The 20,379-nt window shown below is 42.1% G+C and overlaps 1 long non-coding RNA gene across 1 annotated transcript; it reads left to right on the top strand.

Annotated features, from left to right (window-relative positions):
* The first annotated feature begins 2,356 nt into the window (after nt 1-2,356).
* Nucleotides 2,357-20,040, top strand: LOC310714435. Its single transcript, XR_014529762.1, has 4 exons — nt 2,357-2,456; nt 8,110-8,212; nt 9,766-10,114; nt 19,779-20,040. It is a non-coding gene; the product is annotated as an uncharacterized lncRNA (long non-coding RNA).
* Nucleotides 20,041-20,379: the final 339 nt, after the last annotated feature.

The following is a 20,379-nucleotide window of genomic DNA, read 5'->3' as shown; positions in this document are numbered from 1 at the left end:
GTATCTGTTAGGTCAATCTGGTTATAGGAAGCAGTCATAGCTCAAGCTATTTTTTTCATTTAGCCCTGTCCACTCTGAGCGGCAGGACCTCTTTGGCGCTTCAGATAGGAACTTTTTATATCACCTACTCTCTGGGTCTCTTGTAAATGCAGATGCCAGGGACAGAACCTGGGACTTCTTGCATGCCACTGAGCTGTGGTACCTCTTGACAGCATTCATGAGGACCAACATTTCACCATGTAATATATTTTTCAGTGCACGTGAAGCAAAAGTACTAAGTACAAAAGCCTACATAAATATTAGCCTGCTGGATCAACCCAATGGCCCATTTAGTCCAGCATCATGTTCTTACAGTGGCCAACCAAATGCCTGTGGGAGGCCATCATCATAGCCATCATGGTTAGGAGATTATTTAATAATCTAAGATAGCCAATATTTTTGTAAATCAAATTTGAGTGATTCTAATCAGTTAGACAGCATTTTGAAAACCAGAGACATCACCTTGCTGACAAAGGTCCGTTTAGTTAATGCTATGGTTTTCCCAGTAGTGATGTATGGAAGTGAGAGCTGGACCATGAAGAAGGCTGATCGCCAAAATATTGATGCTTTTGAATTATGGTGCTGGAGGAGACTCTTGAGAGTCCCATGGACTGCAAGAAGATCAAGCCTATCCATTCTGAAGGAAATCATCCCTGAGTGCTCCCTGGAAGGACAGATCGTGAAGCTGAAGCTCCAATACTTTGGCCAACTCATGAGAAGAGAAGACTACCTGGAAAAGACCCTGATGTTGGGAAAGATGGAGGGCACAAGGAGAAGGGGATGACAGAGGACGAGATGGTTGGACAGTGTTCTCAAACCTACCAGCATGAGTTTGACCAAACTGCGGGAGGCAGTGGAAGACAGGAGTGCCTGGCATGCTCTGGTCCATGGGGTCACAAAGAGTTGGACATGACTAAACAACTAAACAACAACAAAACCAATTGTACAAAATAGTCCATTTCACATTCTAGTAGATAATTGTTGCTTATGGGAGAGCATGGAAATACAATACCAAAATGTCATTTAAAAAAATGTATTGAACTTTCCTCCCTATAGTATTCCAATCTGTGTGAGTTTTATTTTGGGCGGGACGTGTGTAAATGCTTCACTAAAGTGTTTGGAGATACACAAAACACTTTAGGTTGGGGGCTTGTGCCCATTTTAATTGCCCCGTTGAACCCAAACCCCTTTGGTGTTATATACCTCAAACCATCTAGAGTCCAGTTCAATCATTCTCTCCCTACACCAAGGATGAGGAAGTCTTTGGCCTTCCAGATGCTACTGAACTCCATGTCAGGATGCTGTCAGCAGCTCCCGGCTGGTTGCCCAGGAAAGTATAAAGACAAAGAAAGGTTTCTTTTTTATTTCAATCTTTACAGAGAGAGGCTATAGAACCCAGTGGTGTCCCAAGTGAATCTCCACCGCCTATCTCTCTCACTTCTTCATTCATCTCTTCTACTGGAGCTCTCTGTCTTTGAGCTCTTTGCTCTCCTACTTTTAAGGCCAGGTTCTGAGAGATTCAGGGGCTGGAATGCTTTCTAATGACAACGTGTCAGCCGGGTGTTGTTCTGGCTCATCCATGATTTCCCAACTTTTCCCCTCATCTGCCTCTGAGCTGCTACCTCCCTCAACCCCCTGTTGTAAATCTATACTGTCTTCCTCTCCCTCTTCTCTGGAAGCATCAGGATGGTGAGGAGGTCTCCACCATTCCTCCTCTGCCCAGTCCTTAACAATTAGTTTTCTTTAACAGTGGAAGCAGGTTTTCAGATCATACACAGCTCTTCTTCTGGCTTTGATTATGAGAGCAAAAATTAAACATCCAATGGTCTAGATAGGAACAACTGGGTAGTCAGGCTGATTGTTACTTGGCTACTGAAGTTTACTGGCCATTGCTGTTGGCATGGAGATAGTCTAGGTTGAATGCAAACATGCCATTCTGATGTCATGTGTGATGTCACAAAGAGGATATGCTTTAAGTCTTGGTAAAGCCAGAAACAGTTAACAGTCAGACTGCATCTCAGCCCTGTGAAGATGGATCTCCATAACAGGTGATGAATAGTTTTATTTGGGGAATATATTAACTTTTACTATTGGGGGAAAGTTTTAGATTGGTTTGCCAGTATGCAACCCATCAAGTTGAGGCTAATAATTATGCATTCACAACTCTGTACCCATCAAATAATCAACTTTATGTGTGACTTTGGGACAGATTCATACAACCATACGAAGAATCAGACAAGACTAAACAATTAAAGAACAACAACAAATCAGTTGTGTGCATTTCTCATCTGACCTAATAACCAATCTGTTGACAGGTATCTACACTCTTAGTTGTGAGAAACAAACATGGACATTTGCTGGATCATCTCTAGATGATTATGATGATGATGATTGTAGGACACCAAATACTAGATAAGGTGGGCTGCAACTGGATGTGCACTATTGCTTGTGATATTTTGTTCTGCATGGTATATTTTTCCAATGAACATATTTATGAGAAAGTGGTTGACACAGAGATCATCTTGGTAGGGATGGTGCAATGTGCACTTCGAGTTTCTGAAAGACTCTGACATTAAAAACTTGTACATAGTATGCCATTTCTGTAATTGTAACGCTGTATTTCAGGAATCTTCAGCCCCCTGTAGAAAACTACAGCAAAATATAAAGAAAGTTGCAAGAGCTATTTCTATTTTCCTCCAAGTCATTTGCAAAGCTTAATTAAAAGAAATCCATCAAGCCCTCTTCACTCTTTAAAAAGTGATTAACTACAACTCCAACCTAGTATAATTATGTCCTTCAGACTGTCTTTTTGGTGATTGAGACTTCTCTGAAATATATTATAGAGAGAAAAAATCTCAAAATCCCTAAAAGATTTAAGGAACATTTAGCTCACAGATTGATTAATCAGAGTTCAATTCCACTGGTTTACACATATTTGAGAAAGTTCCCTTTTTTGTTGATGATGATTCCATTGATTTTTGTGGCGCTTCACAGAATAATATACATGGGATCTGCTTGTTTCAAATGATTCTATCCTTCAAACATACGTCCTTGGATCAAGAAATAGGAAGTGAGCCCTACAAATGAATCAGACATAAGGGCATAACTCAGGAATAGGCAATAATGGAGAGTAGGCCATAAGGGGGTGGGACTCTTACCTGGTTTCCCAAAATGGGGTCACTGTCGGTTACCAAGAGAAATAGGGCTGATCTGACACTCCTGCCACACTGAGTCAACTTTGATATCACCTTGACCCTCCAACTCTTGATAGCAGACAGTGACCCTACCCTGCATATATTTTTTTATTATATGCAGAAGATAGGAGCTTTGATTCCCATCATTATGGGGCTGAGATGCCTACAGAGCTACCATTCCAGTTTAGTTTAAGAATAAATCATTCTCCCCAGGGAATTCTGGCAATTGTAAGTCTGTGAGGGCAATAGAGGTTTCCTAACAACCGGCAGCACGCTAAACAAACTACAGTTCCCAAGATGTTCTGGGGAAAACCATGGCCGTTTAACATGGTATGACATTGCTTTAAATGCATAGTGCTGATGGGGCCTTAGGCTAAGGTGGGAGCAGGTGGTGCTGTGGTCTAAACCACTGAGCCTCTTGGCTTGCTGATTGGAAGGTTGACGGTTCAAATCCCCATGATGGGGTGAGCTCCCATTGCTCTGTCCCACCTCCTGCCAACCTAGCAGTTCAAAAGCATACCAGTGCAAGTAGATAAATAGGTATCTCTGCAGTGGGAAGGTAAACAGAGTTTCCATGCACTCTAACACTCATCACGGTGTCCCGTTGCCCCAGAAGCAGATTAGTCCTGCTGGCCACATGACCTGGAAAGCTGTCTGTGGACAAATGCTGGCTCCCTCGCCCTGAAGCAAGATGAATTATGCACCCCATAGTCACCATTGACTGGACTTAACTGTCCAGGGGTCCTTTACCTTTCTTAGCTTTAACTAGACTAAGGCATTTCTTTTATTTATAGAAGGTATGTGATGAGTTTACAGGATAATATTAATCCTCCAAGCACTGTGAGAAGTACACAGAAGAACAAAATAGCTTTAGAAGTTTGCAGGGGAAATAGAAGAGAGAGAGAGAAAGAGAATGTCAGCAGTATTGCTCCTACTACAATTTACCTCTCTTACTGCATTATGTTGGATAGAGTCCAGACTCAGCAATATGTCTTGGAAAAAATGTTCCACATTTTGTCTTTAAGCTAACTGTGAAAGCAGCAAGTTTCTCAAGGCCTTTATCCCTCCTCTTGTGCTGTACTTTTAAAAGTGTCTTTGCTGTTTTGGTGCACCCCAGTGCACCAATTTGATGTTATTATCAAAGTCTCAAAATAAAAGCTGCATCAGTCTGCACACAGGAGATTTGATCTCTGACAAATAAGTTTGTGTCACCACACTTAAAAAAACACACATCTCTTTCTTCTCTGGTCAGCTCTTGGTAGGCTTATTTTCTGATTTTTGGAGAATGGTTGCAAGCTATGAAGATGTGAAGAAATATTGTAAACAACATACACTGAAACTTGTAGTACATATTTTGCTTTTAAAAGCACCATTCTTTTTTCCTTTTTTAAAAAACAACAACAACCTTATCCTCCACAATTTTGTCTAACCCCCTTTTAAAGCCATCTGGGTTGGTGTCTATCATCTCGTCTTGAGATAGCAAATTCCACATTTTAACTATGTGCTGTATGGAAAAGCACTTTCTTTTGACTTTCCAAAATCTCCTGTCATCCTTAGATTGCCCCATAGAAGGTACCATTTGCAGCATCCTGAAAAAAATGTTCACCACCACCACTGTCAATTGCAGGGGTCAGCAAACTTTTCCAGCGGGGGCCAGTCCACTGTACCTCAGACCTTGTGGGGGGCTGGACTATATTTTGAAGAGAGAAAAAAGTAACGATTTTCGTCCACCCCCAAGAGGCCTGAAGATGCTTCACTTTACCTGTCCCAGTTGTTATCCCAATAGCCACAGCTGGTGAAGGCAGCCCTGGTGAAGGAGCCACAGACAGAGGTAGGTGAACTGGGGTGTCGATAGAGCTTTTACCCACCACCTGCTGCTGCTTCCCATTCAGATGCAACAACCCACCTGAACGCCATGCGTGGAATGAAGGAGAGAGGCAGGCAGGCAGGCAGGTGGTGACGAAGGAAGCGTGCGAGGAAGTGGCGTGGAAAGGGGGCATGGAGAAAGAAGGAAGGGCGGACTGAGGGAGAGGGAGGAGGAGAAGGAGGAAAACGCAGCAGCCAGCATCACACGCCGCCTTCACAGTGCCACCCTGCTGAGGTGAGCAGGTGGGTGAGCTGACTCCAGCCATTCACGGCGCCCAGCGTGGGACAAGATTGCTCTGCCCCCAAGGAAAAAAGTGCCACCGTGGGAGGGAGAGGGAAAGAACGCGTGTGCTGGTGATCCACACGGTGATTCCCGGACCCTCCACGGGCCGGATCTAGAAGGCAATCAGGTCTGATCTGGCCCACGGGCCTTAGTTTGCCGACCAATGGTCTACTGGAACAGTTTCCCTGCCTCTGCCAGAGGAACTACTGGTACTACTGCTTTCTCCTTGTTGAGAACTTTGGTTGAAGGGTGGTATACAAACTTAATAAACAAATACCGTATTGGCCTGAATATAAGCCACACTTCCCCCCCCCAAAAAAAAATCCGACCGTGAAAAGTTAAAGTGTGGCTTATATTCACAACCTTATGACATCACTGCTGAAACAGCTGCTCTAGGTCTGTGGCCCTGCCTTGCCTTACAAGGCCGGAATGGAGAGCGCCATCCCTCCTGCCCAGGATGCCACTACAGGGCTGTAGGGGGGGGGCAACAGTGCCCATCCTGCCCGTTGCTCCCAAGCCTCCCCAGAGCCATGAGAAAGAAGGGAAGGGGGGAGAAGGCTGCCAGCAAAGAAGTGCTGCTCCCCCCGCCCCAGGAAGCAACCCGGGAGCGTGAGTGCCTGCAGAATTGTAAGGGAGTGGCTTATATTCAGGTATTGTCTCTCCCCCCTCCCCCCCCCCCCGATTTTTTAAAGTTGTGGCTTATATTCGGGTGCGGCTTATATTTGGGCCAATACGGTAAATAAATAAAAATTCAAAAGTCATTGCATGGTGGCACTGTCTCACTGGGTGAGTTCTAATAGATTATTTATTTAGCAAATGAAAGAAGATTCCACCTAAACATTAGGAAGAACTTCCTGACAGTAAGAGCTGTTCGACAGTGGAATTTGCTGCCAAGGAGTGTGGTGGAGTCTCCTTCTTTGGAGGTCTTTAAGCAGAGGCTTGACAACCATATGTCAGGAGTGCTCTGATGGTGTTTCCTGCTTGGCAGGGGGTTGGACTCGATGGCCCTTGTGGTCTCTTCCAGCTCTATGATTCTATGATTGTTAGTACAACTGCTAAGTGGGTTGCAAAGTCAACAAACCAATGTTCATATTGTCCATGAAAGTCAAAGTTGCAATTTAATTAAAATCAACAGTTAAGATAAGAACAGATTAAAGCACACATCAACTTCTGTATGTCTGGATAGGCTTCCATAAACAAAAGGAAAAATTAGCAGGTGCCTGCTTGATGCCAGTCGGTGTCAAGGACTGGTATGAAGAGGCAGGCTTAATGGTGGAGATTGCCTCCCCATTCTCCTGTATCTGACAGGGGAAAGAGAAACAGCATTGAATTGCAGCCAAGCCAAGAGGGAGATAATGAGGCAGAGATGGGCAAGCAGCCAAGCTATGTGGAGTTAGGAGAAGTGAAGGGGGGGAGACCGAATAGCCAGGAAACACTTCATTAGACAGCATAGAGGATCCTCCATCCCCTAAAACACGACCGTCTTAAAGGGTACAAGAGTAATGTATGCAGAGGCGTTTGTCAACGTAGGGGCCGATGCTGTTGGGGAAGGGGAAAGGAGGAGGAGCCAGAGTGAGCAACTTCATTATGGAGGAAAGACTGGGATTCTTTGTCTGTTACTGCAGTGACTGAATAAATCATAAGTAAAAGCTTTCTTGTTTCCTCCCGGCTCCTTGAAACCATCAGGAGGGGAGGGGGAGAATTCTGACAGTAGGCTGGGTATTCTAAAGTTTCTTCCATAGCCACAGCCTCAACCCAAACAATGCTCTCAAACATTGCCCTGGCTCTCTCTCCAGTTTGTGGCTTTACCTTTAGGTCACATCACTGCTACCTTTGCTCCAAACTCTAGCCTTTTCCATGGAGGGAGAGGGATCCACATATTTACTGTCTCTCACGGAGCCCATTAATCCTCTTTAAAGCCTCATCACCCAGGCTACCATCTCACCAGAAGGCTAGCCTGGCTATTCCAATAAGCCTTCTAAAACTTGCTAGATAGAGGGATCAGATGGGTCTGGTACCTAGCTTAACATCCCAAACTCATAACATTATCTTTAAGTGTCAGGCAGAAACATTAGTTTATAACCAGGCCTTTGGGTTGATTAAATAATCTATGGCCTATTAAATGTGTTTGAGGGAGGGGGGTTATTGATTTATCTTTGTTTTTTGTTATGTATTTTGTGTTTTGTATTTTTATGTTGTGAACTGCTCAGTGATCTTCAGATGAAGGGCAGTATACAAAATTGGAAGGAAGGAAGGAAGGAAGGAAGGAAGGAAGGAAGGAAGGAAGGAAGGGTTTGTGCCTAGGAGAGGAGAAGGAATAAAATATTGAGTTGTATGGAGATCTCCTTTCATGAACATTACCCTGTGTGCTCCCTATTTGTGAATTTATTGTGCCTACCATTAGTTACTTTCAAAAATTACACCATATAAATAACATTCCCCACACAATGGGGTTGGGAACCATTGCAAAGTTGAGATTATTTGGAGGGAATGCACTAGCTTGTCAAGTGAATTTCTTAGAGTATCTCCAACAGAATAATTTGAATTGGCCCAGCTTTCTCTTTGGGAGTTAGGAGCAACTTGACATCTAGCTTAAACTATAGAGACAAATGAAAAAGAACAGTGAAGCATGTCACAGGTTTACAGATTCTGGACCATCAAAATGATGTTCAGAAATATTTCAGCCTACCTGGATCCCTTTGCGGTTATTTTTATCTATGTTTGTAGATGCTTCTGATGTGAACATGTAAGCTGAGCACAGTATTTTCTCCCTGTGGTATAGAACCTAAGTAAAGATCTAAGTCCATCCAAACCATTCTCCTTATCTCAGGTATATTATGATAGTTAACTAGATGTTTGCCCACAGAAAGAGCAAAGAAACACTATTTCCTCATGCAAGAGGCTGAACAAATAGCAATATCTTTCTTTGATCTCAGTAACTATTTGAAGTCAATGTGGAAGAAGTTAGAGCTACATTTAAGGATGTAAGAAGACAACATCTTCCATTCCACCCTGCAATTGTGGCATGAAGCCCTGTTTCTTTTCTGCTGCAGTTCATCTTCCATAAAACCCCCCGATCAACTCGATACTAAACTTACTGTCTGCTGTGGCAAAATTATGTAACATGTAATTCATTGTGTAGAAGACATTATTATTGTTATTCCACTCCATTCATTTCAGTGCAAAGGAAATGTACCTGTTGGACTGATTTTTGTTCCAGACATGGCAATTTCCACTCTTGTTTCTGGCAGAATTTTCTGATATCCCTTACACATCATGAATGCATAGCCTTCTACCTATTATATAACCCTTTGCTTTACATTTCATTACTTTAGCCAGACAGTCCACATACCCTTGTGTCAGATTTCTAATTATCATGTGCTCATGATGATAACCTGGAGCACTCTGAAGACATGCAATGTTAGGGTGACTGAATAAGGTCATTTTCAGTGAAACAAAAAGATACCTGAGTGATTTTTAATTTCTCTACATTATGATACTCTCCAAATGCCTTTTGACTGGCCGGTGTTACACATGCTCTGGTTGATTTTGCCACGGTCCAGCACATAGGTTAAGAGCATGGATCTCTCTATGAATTGGACCTCATACGTAACAAAAGATATTGGCTCAGGGGGGAATTCCATTCAAAACCCAAGATGCATTTTGGTCAGCATTGTCATGGGGCCATCCACTTTACCCATTGCTCAGCACCAGCAACATAGGGACATAAAATGATCCTGCAGGATCAGGCAAATGGCATATCCAGTCTAGCATCTTGCTCTCACAGTGGCCAGCCAGATGTCTGTGAGATGTCTGCAAGCTGGAAATTAACCCAATAGCACTCTGCCTACCTGAAACTCCCAACACTAGTATTCAGAGCCACACTGTCAAATCCAGCAACCCACAACAATCTCGCTTCCGAGCACAAGTCAAAGTGTTGGTGCTGACCTTTAAAGCCCTAAATGGCCTCAGCCCAGTACACCTGAAGGAGCATCTCCACCCCCATTGTTCCAGCCCGGACACTGAAGTCCAGCGCCGAGGGCCTTCTGGTGGTTCTCTCATTGCGAGAAGTGAAATTACAGCGAACCAGGCAGAGGCCCTTCTTGGTAGTGGCGCCCACCCTGGGTAATGCCCTCCCATCAGATGTCAAAGAAATAAACAACTATCTGACATTTAGAAGACATCTGAAGGCAGCCCTCTTTAGGGAAGTTTTTCATGACTGATGTTTTAATGTATTTTTAATATTTTGTTGGAAGCCACCCAGAGTGGCTGGGGAAACCCAGCATGATGGGTGGGGTATATATTGTTGTTGTTGTTGTTGTTGTTGTTGTTGTTGTTGTTGTTGTTGTTGTTGTTGTTGTTGTTGTTATATCTCACAAACAGGGGAGATCTCCTCACGTTGCAACAAGACTGCAAAAAACGGTTACACATGAGGCCTTTATCTCTTCACTGGCATTTATTTATCTGCTTCCATAATGAAGAGTAATCAGGAGAAGAAGAAAGAGACAGTAGGAAGAAGGACAATTATCTTGCTGCTAGAAACTCCTGAGTCTTCAGGCTGTATTAAAGTTGCTGCCTCTAATTAGTATCAGTCATACTTCTTAGATTCCTTTGTAGATCTTCAAAAAGAGCCCCTACTTCATGTTGCATTTCCATCTCTCTGAGAAGCTTCAGGTGGTTCTGGGAAAGGTACATCTCAATTGATATGACAGGAGGCTTTACAAAAGGAGAGGTAAGTATCATAAACCAGCTTGAAAAAGGAGAAGAAGAATGGGGCGGATGGTTATGTAGTTGGATGCAGGAAAATGAGAGAGATGGGGAGGAAATAAGAAAGAATAATAGGCAGGTAGCTAAAAAGTAAATGAAAGGCAAATGAGTACTTGCTGCTTCCTGATAAATGCACAATAGAAATGTCTCCAAAATAAGAGCAGTTTTTATGATATCACTATTTATAAAGTCCCCTATTAAGTCAGACATTTTGGGTAACCTTTATTATCCTATTTCCAAAGCATCTTTCTGCTTTTCCCATCCAAATTGCCCTCAAATGAAATTTCAGAAAACAGGTATATTACTACACCTATTTGTGAGGGTATAGCTGTTCTGTTTTTTTTTTTTTATTCACTTTTGGAAGTTTATGACATGTCACAAATGGGTGTAGAGCTGTCTTATAGCATGTCCGAATATTATCCTGCTTCCTTTCTGTTATCACGATGGATGATTTCAGTAGTGTGTGTGTGTGTTTCCTTTTTTTGTAAAGCATTGTCAATGTAAAACAGGAGCATATTTTGTGTGTGAAGACAAAACAATACCTCTACTCCTGGACCAGGATGCTGTGATTGAAGGATCTTAGGCGCCCAAGTGGTTTCTAGCAAGCTTAAAAACCCGAAGCACCTCCTTATTTAAAAATGACATCTTAAAGGGTCTGTCAAACTGCTCCAGGCATTCCATTCCACAGTACATGCTGAGTTACTTCCCTGTCGTTTCATCTTGAAACCAGTCAGAATTTTTTGAAGCATATTCTGCAAACAAACACATGTGTTCTTGCCCTTGATCTTAATGGGGGGCGGGGGGGACGACAACGAAGATGACTGCAACAGAGTACTGTGGATTTACAAGCAGATGATAAATAAAAATTTAAAATAATATTGGACCCACACCCTAGGCCAATCCCAACCTCTCTCACCACCAAAGGAAAACAAGGGAATAGCAAAGAACCTGTGCAAGCGACGCTGACACAAAACCCCACATATATTAAGTAAAATAGAAACATCACCACCCGACCCCCACTCACCTCTCCCCTCCCCTTCGCTCCCCCTTTTCTTCCTAATGTCTCAACAAGCAAAACTGGTCTGTAAAAATGTTACTTGAAAAGAGAGAGAGAGAGAGAGAGACATTGCACATACTTTTGTAGACCAAGAAAATCTTTAATAAAAATACATTTTCAAAAAGATGATGATAACAACAACAACAACAACAACAACAACAACAACAACAACTTGTACCTCAGGTTACAGATGCTTCAGGTTACAGACTCCGCTAACCCCGAAATAGTACCTCAGGTTAAGAACTTTGCTTCAGGATAAGAACAGAAATCGTGCAGCGGCGGTGCTGCAGCAGCAGGAGGCCCCATTAGCTAAAGTGGTACCTCAGGTTAAGAACAGTTTCAGGTTAAGAACAGACCTCCAGAACGAATTAAGTTCTTAACCCGAGGTACCACTGTAAATAATAATAATAATAATAATAATAATAATAATAATAATAGACCCAAGAGAAACAACTACATCCTTATGTGTGTGCTGTTGAGATGGTTATATCTCTATTTTCATCAACTGTGGTGCTTGTTTAGGATGAAATGTCTGAATGCCTCTTTCAACAGCTATCAAAACAAGCGCCCCTCAAGGGCCAGTCACTGCTGTGTGTGACTCCTTCTTGGTCATCTATCAGCAGCAGATAGGAATGCAAGAAGGCATTGTTCCTTATCCCATCCTGTATTCCTTGCACTGTTGCCATTCTGTTGCAGCTTGTTTTCCACCAAAAGCTATATTATTCATCTCACTGTCTATTGGGGCAAAGTTATATACGTTATGTTGTCATTATGTTGTTCCACCCCATTCATTTCAAATCAAAGACAATGAAAATGGGGTGTAGTCAGTTGCATATTGAAATATACTCAGAGTCGCAAAGTGATTTCATGCTCTTTATTCAGCTCATAGTGGTGAGGAGGAATGAATGAATGTCCCCTCAAAGTATCTGCTTTATATACATTATTTACACATGGGCTGCACATGATTGGCTAATTCTGGAATTCTATTGTAAGCCAATCAGGTTGTGGATTCACTTATATCTGGAGCATGATTGGGTGGTTCCTGCCAACCAATCATACTGCTGCATTGTTCCAGGACCAATCAGACTGCTGCATTCTGAATCCTATTGTTCTAGGACCAATCAGACTGCTGCAGTTTGGATCCTATTCAACTCAGTACATAACACCTATCATTTGTGTACTGATAGCAGCAGCAGCAACAACAACAACAAACAATTGCATTTGCTGGATTGGTTTCTGCCCCAGATATGGGACAAACCAACAAATATTTAATTGCTTTTTAATGATTCTTTTTTCAATGTTTTTAGTTATTTCAGTTTAATCTGCAAGCCACCTTGGGTTCTTCGCTGGGAAAGAGGAGGGGTATAAATATCAACAAGAACAAGAATGATGTTGTCAGAGGCTTAATGCTGTCCAGCTGGCATAGATAAGACTCCGGGCTCCCAGCCAGTTCCAAACTATTTGATTTATTTGACAAAGTTCAAAGGTCAAAGTTCCAGCGTTTCAATTAGCGTCCGTCCTTTTGTTGCACAGTTGCCATGCCTACTCTTTCTTTTTCCTTTTCCGTACCCCGCATGCAAGTCTGCGGAAACCCCTCCCCTGACTTCCTCTGTGTACAGAATGACTTGTTCCAGGCTCATCCTCCTCCCCCTCTACGTCAGACCCACTGTCAGACGACAGGCTGCTAATTATCTCTTTAGGCTCTCTATAATTGCTGGTTTCTGTTCTTTCATGTTTTCCCGTTTGCCTCTCCCTGACAGATGTATAGATGGTACTTAACTCCTGTAAAATTAGCAAAGATTTATCACAATAGTGATAATCTCTGCTGGAAATGTAAAGAAAAAGAAGGTACCTTTTTCCATATGTGGTGGACCTGCCCCAAGTTGAAAGACTTCTGGGAGAAGATTTGTAATGAACTGGAAAAAATGTTGAAATATACATTTATTAAGAAACCAGAGGCCTTTCTTCTTGGAATAACAGGTTTGGAACTGCCCAAGAAAGATGTTAAATTATTTTTGTATGCCACATTTGCTGCTCGAATTTTATTAGCTAAGAATTGGAAAACACAAGAAGTACCAACTGTGGGAGATTCGTAGATGAAGATGGACTTTTCGGAGCTAGCCAACCTGACTAGAAGAGTCCGCGACCAGAAGGAGGAGGACTACCAGGAAGAATGGATGAAATTTAAAGACTATTTAGTTAAATATGCTAAATTAACTTAATTGGAAAGCTTGCAAATACCAGATAGGCTTAGGATTTAAATTTATAATGTGATGAATTAATATGTTTAAAATTGAATTGTTAAGAAAGAAAGATGTTAAGTCAGTAAGTTAAACTTTTAAGAATTTAGGTTTTGGAAAACCGCTAAAATGATATATACTGAAATTCAAGCAGGGGGATATGAGGAAGCCACTTAACAATGTTATGAAGTTTGATTTAATTACAGTGGATATGTATGTTTGTCTGTCTGTCTGTCTGTCTGTTTGTTTGTTTATTTGTTTGTTTTTTAAAAAAATTCTGGAAAATCAATAAAAAAAATTGGGGGAAAAACCAAGAATAACAAGAGGTAAGAGCTGTTCAACAGTGGGACGGACTCCCTCAGAGGGTGATGGATTCTCCTTCCTTTGAGATTTTTAAGCAGAGGTTGGGTAGCCATCTGACTTGGATACCTTAGCTGAGATTCCTGCAATGCAGCAGAGGGTTGGACTTGATGACCCTCAGGGTCCCTTTCAACTCTATGACTGGAGAGAAGCAGCTTTAAATGTGCACTCAGCAATGAAGATTACTGAGGGCTTGTCCACAATTCCACTTGTCTCTTGCCTGGACAGCATGGGTCTGAGCAGTTTTCTACATAGGTCTAAGCGGTTTTCTGTTAGCTGCACAAGCAATTCTGGCTTAAAACAGGACGAGCATTTTCCACTTTAAAACATCCAGTCTAGAGAACAGCATCAGATTCCTTATTATAAATCTTTCACCGTCTTATTTAGCTTTTCTGTTTGCAGGTTTGGTTCCCTCTCCCCACTGCAAATCAACTCCACCTCCGCCCCCCGCCAGGCTTGATTTTTCACAAATTGGTCAAGTCTATCCAAATACATTAAATATATTTACAAGGGGATGATGGAGAAAAAGCATTTTAAAATACAGTACGGTACCCAGGAGTAACATTCTGCTCTTTGACTCGTTTCTTATAAGCTTGGAATTCCTCATTCTGTCTTTTGAATTCTCTAAGCCTATTGCTGGTTGGAACAACTAAAGCCTTCTGGGCGAAATCACCAAATGTAATCTATGATTGCCGTCTTGCTTTCCAATTCACTTTGTTGATGTCCTGCAGTGGAAGCATCATCCAATTTATATTCATGCATCAGTTTATCATACCTTTCTCTCATTTACTGGGATGCCGTGAATGTGAAATGAATACTTGGTAGGTGTTCTCTCCGGCGTACCTTTTTCCTGCTCTGTTTAGGCTTCTGGGATGCTGAAACCAGATGAAATTTATATTACATTTCCTCCTTGGATATTCTGAATTATGCAGCCCACTTTAACATCAGGATGATAGAAGAACTTCAACAGAGTGGATCGTTCTAAATAGAAAGGACTTTGGGCTGGTTTTTGTCATCGTTGTTGTTATGTAACAAATATATATCCTGTCCCATGGCAAATGAAATCCACAGGGTGACTCACAATACAATAATCTGAACACCCAAATGACCATTAAAGTTTGAGTTGTTTTAAGATCCATCATTGACAAACAAACACACAAACACAAAACCCTGCCATAAATCCAAACAAGGGCCAAGGCTCCACCTCAAAGGCCCTTTTCCCATTTTCAATGTGCCAGGAATCTATAACTTAGACTGCTGTAACACACTTTAGATGGGTCTGCCTTTGAAATTCCAGAGGAAAAGCATGGCAAGTGTCTCTAAAGCAGGAGTTGGCAAGGTTTACCTCACCTGGGCTAGTTCACTCCAGCAGAGATCCCTTCATGGGCCGGATTGCGTGCATGCGTTAGCATGTGTGATTTCCATCTCTTGTCTGCGCAGATGTGATTTCCAGCACTGCAAAAGCCAGTCCCCGCACTGCACTGCGCTGGTTTAGTGCAGCCTGGGGGGACTCGCTGAGCAGGCAGCTAGGTTCGGGGGTGGCTCGTGGGCCGGTTAAACAACCCTCATGGGCCGGTTGTAGCCCATGGACCTTAGGTTGCTGACCCCTTCTCTAAAGTATAGGGTGATCATGTGTCCTACATTACAGGGAACAATCCTATACAGTGGTACCTCAAGTTACAAATACCTCAGGTTACAAATGCTTCAGGTCACAAACTCCGCTAACCTGGAAGAGTTACCTCAAGTTGAGAACTTTGCCCCAGGATGAGAATGAAAATTGTGAGTTGGCGGCGCAGCGGCAACAAGAGGCCCCATTAGTGAAAACACACCTCTAGCTAAGAACAGTTTCAAGTTAAGAACGGACCTCCAGAACGAATTAAGTTCATAACTTGAGGTACCACTGTATTTGAATGAGTCCTCAGTTTGAAGAACTATCCATCCAAATCTGTTTTAAAAACAAAGAAGACTTATAAGAAGGAGAGCAGAGGTCCTGGCACTGCCCATCAACAGTTAGAACCAGGGACATCAGATTAAACAGGCACACAAGTCATCCGGTCAGAGTTTTCCCTACAATGATGAGATATATTGTATTCCTATCAAATGCACATGCATGTTTTTGCTTTGGGGAAGTTACAGTCTCTCAGCCCAATGGTGGTTGAGAGGATAAAATACATTAATTGTGTGCAGGCCTCTTCTGTGAGATCTTCAGCACAAGGCAGGATAAAATACAGCCAACAATTTACTTTATAGCTTGCCTTATCCCCCGCCCCCTTGCATGTATGTGGTTCCTCGGATGACACAGTCGTTGCTACCTGGAAAAGCAAAATAAACTGGCACGGCAAGTTGGAATGTAAAACCATCAGGCAGGGAACAGTTTTAGCACCCCTCCCTCACTGCCTCTCCATTCTAAACTCGTTTTATTTCTTTTTAAAAATCCATCAGAGCTTCCTTAGTTACATTTGCATGCAATGCATTTGTTGCTTTTTAGATAACGCAGTGACTTTGCAGTTGGTATATACTGACTCATCAGTCAACAACAATACTTGGTCATGCCCTAATTATATTTATAATTATAAGATATAATATAATTTTGAGCATCTCTCTCTGGTGACAAAAAAGGTCAGTCAAAATATATAGTGCAGTCAGATTTCTCACACATTCCATTTTTAATTTAGTTTATCCATGGCACATTTATTCAAAGACAAAAAGACAACTACTTTCTCGTCTCGGCGCTCTTCAGAAATAACTTTTGCTTTTAGGCCGACCAACTTCTTCCATCTCTCTTTCAGATTGGGGATGATGAACTGTACCAGGTATGCATTAAAAAGAGAGTTAAAGAGTATGCATATATTCTGTTTAATTCATCACTCTCTTCTCAGCAGAGTAAAACGTAAGAGAATGAATGCTCTGTCGAAATCAAACGTAGCATAATTTACAAAAGTTCCTTCACCTTATATTGTGAATCACGACACTTATAGTCAAAGCCTTTGATAAAATCTCAAGAGTATTTCAAAGCACAGCCACATGCAAGTCCATACACACCAACATTTATTTGATGAAAATAGGGACGTCCAATTCCATAATGATAATTTGACTATTTATACCCCCCAACATCTTACTGGGCTGCCCCAGCCACTCTGCACAGATTCCGACACATATAAAAGCATAATGAAACATTAAACATTAAAAAACTTCTCCATACAGAATTGCCTTCAGGAGGCTCAGGGGTCGGAAAACTTCATACCCTCCAACATTTCTCCAATGAAAATAGGGACATCCTAAGGAAAAGTGGGACATTCTGGGTTCAAATCAGAAAGTGGGACGGCTTCTCAAAATCCAGGGCATCCCTGGCAAATAGGGACACTTGGAGGGTCTGTAAGTCTCATAAAACACTGAACTCATTTCAATGTGCACAGTAGTTTATTCCACTATTCTGGCATTCCCTTAACTGTTAATTTCAGCATTACCGGCATATTTGCACTTTCAAACAATGCAAAAGCCAACATGAATAACACAAGTTTAGCACTCATTTTCATGTTATTTGTAAACTCCCCCCCCCCCCCCGGAAGCAAATAATGCCGAAATGACCACTAAACTTACACTACATTTTGCTGTTTCCAGAAGTGGCTTTTACATCATGTGAAAACTCAGGTACAATGTGGGAATTCACAGTTATGGAAATGTTATGGAATTGGAACACCTGGCTATGTGAATGCAGCTCTGCACATTAGGCATTGAGACTAATAAGATTTATGACCAAGTAGGGCAGTGAGGGGGACTGGAGAGATTGCAAAAGATCAGATAGAGGGGTTTGGGGGGGAGGGGTATTGTTCAGTTTCTGCATAGCTTTTGCGTGTTCAGACCCAGAGATCTCCCCCCTAAATAAAGTCACACGACTCAAATTTTAGTATTGGCTTTTGGCAGAATTTAGGTTACAACTTTATTGATTACAGTAGGTATGTGGTTGCATAGGCTCTGGTTCGACTAGTTCCCTGCACCCTTGAAGGCAGTGCTGACCCAGAGCTCTATCATAGGTCAGCCAAGGGTGAACATCTGGGTAGGCAAAAAGCCAGGAATAGACTATGTTCACCTCCTAGATGACCCCCTGGACTCAGACACAGGCACAACCCCCTCTCGGGGGTTGACCAAACCAGGTGAGTCTCTGGATTCCTTTAACGGAATACCCTTCACATAGGGATGGCGAGACCGTTCTCCCATCCCTGTCAACTGAACCAGTGCTTATCCACAACCTTATAAGTTGTGACAATTTGCTATGCGGCAGGTGAAACCCAAATGGCAACTGCCAATCAGCCAAGTGGGGAAATTCCTGCCGTGCCCCTGTCCCAATGAAAGACGACGCACGACGGCATAGCAAGGTCAAGCGCACAATGCCCTAAAAGTAGGGAGATGTAGGCGGGTGTTCTGAATGCACGAGCCAAAAGAGAAGCTCTGGGTCATGTGCATGTGTATATATAGATCCCTCGATCCATTTAGAGTGTGCCCCATTGGCCAGGTTGAACCCAACATTGAGGGACCTTCCAATCGGGTGTTGTGGCTGACCAATCTTACCCACCCACAACACAGGTGGTCAGTCTCCAGGTCTCACCGCAACACGTGCCCTCTTTTAGGGAGGACACAATTTAACTATATAGTGCCTATAGGTAAATCCAAAGCTAGCCTGTTGTCGTTTCCTTAATGTTTTTTGAATAAGCATTCTAGACTTTAAAAATAAGCCAGAATAAAGCTGGCATGTTTCCTTTCTTAATCAGAAAGAGTTTTAATTTAAAAACAACAACAAAAAGCAGATGGTGGATACCCAAAGGGGAAGGAAGGGGGGAGGGAGATAATCTTCTTGCCATCCTACTAGATTTAAATAAAGCAGTTGGCTGGCAGCAGTTGCAGAAGGAAAATATGTTGTTTCTTGGGCTGTGTAGCATATGTTCTTTTTAAGGCGAAACATCATTCCAGAAGTGGGAAAACAAGGATCCATTATCCTACTACCTAAGTTAAAGAGGTGACAGTCCATAGGGACATATACTAACACTTTCTAAATGCGTCCCAGTATACATATCCAGGAATATTCCCTCTCCCTGTATATGGAATTTCTCTGGACCAGTTCTATAAAAGTACTTATTCTTTTGGAAGCTTCACATGCCATGAAATCAGTTGCTGCTCAAGCATCAGGGAAATTGAATATATGACAGGGATGAGGAACTTGTGATCTTCCCTGTGTTGTTGGACTGTGTCTCATATAATCCCTGACCATTTTCATGGCTGTCTAGGTTTACTCCAAAAAGATATTGAAGTCTTACTTTGGTAGGGAGGATATTTTTTTTTGGGGGGGGGCAATTACTCCTGACACTATATTTATGATCATAAATAAAGACACATATAGCAATATGGAATGATACATATCTACAGTACAGTGGTACCTCGGGTTAGGTACTTAATTTGTTCTGGAGGTCCATTCTTAACTTGAAACTGTTCTTAACCTGAAGCACCACTTTAGCTAATGGGGCCTCCTCCTGCTGCTGCGTTGCCATAGCACGATTTCTGTTCTCATCCTGAAGCAAAGTTCTTAACCCGAGGTACTATTTCTGGATTAGCGGAGTCTGTAACCTGAAGCATATGTAACCTGAAGCGTATGTAACCCAAGGTACCACTGTATTCTGTTACATCCCCTACCCCCTACTTTTCTGTCTCCCCCCACCTCACATCACCCTAATTTCCACTCCTGTCTCTGTTTGATTTCTCCAACGTAACTAATGCTAATTTAAATAATGACAATCATAAAGAGAGCACAGGGGAGAGAAACATTAGTACCAAAAAAAAGTGCAAGATATTTGTATATGAGAGATTTAGGAATGTCAGGAATGAACATGGCAGATGAAACACTGTCATATAGATTTAGGGGATTTGAAAAGCATCTTTGCCTGTGTGTTAAAATGGTTTCTAATAAACTCATCCCATAGGCCCTGCAAATATGGACATTTGCCCAGCATTTTATTTGATGAGTGCTTATATTGAGTGAGGCAACATCTAGTAAGTATGCTGTTATATGGAAATGGAACAGAGTGAAAAAAAGTCTGCTATAAAACTAGAATTTTACTGCCACGATGAATACTGCCTACCTGTTTGATAACTCAACTTTCTTGAGGTACATTTGCACATTTGCTTTGAAAATTTGGGGATGGAATTCAACATCATGATAAATTAAATGTTGCTTATTGATGAGCTAGTTACCCTAACAGTATCTGTTGTGCAACCAATTGTGCAGCTAGACACAAGGGGTTTTTTGTTTTAAAAAATAGCACATCAGTTGGGGAAGGAAAGAAACATCATGCATACACAAACACATGGAACACCTTGATGACCCACAATAAACAATGCTTCTGGTTGTGCAAGCTGTTGCACAATGAAATCTACTAGCAAAACTGTTGCACTGAATTTCACTTTGCCCAACCTCTTTTTGCATCTTTGTGCTAGAACAAAAGCCTTTGCACAGGTCGTCCAAGAACACTGAATTTATGTACTGCTGAAGAGACAAGCTGATGAGACAAGCTTAATAAAAGA

Source organism: Podarcis liolepis (genome assembly GCF_965112155.1).
Source record: "Podarcis liolepis genome assembly, chromosome: 8".
NCBI lineage: Eukaryota > Metazoa > Chordata > Lepidosauria > Squamata > Lacertidae > Podarcis > Podarcis liolepis.
Note: the sequence above shows the minus strand (reverse complement) of the source record. Positions and strands in the feature narration are given on the sequence as shown.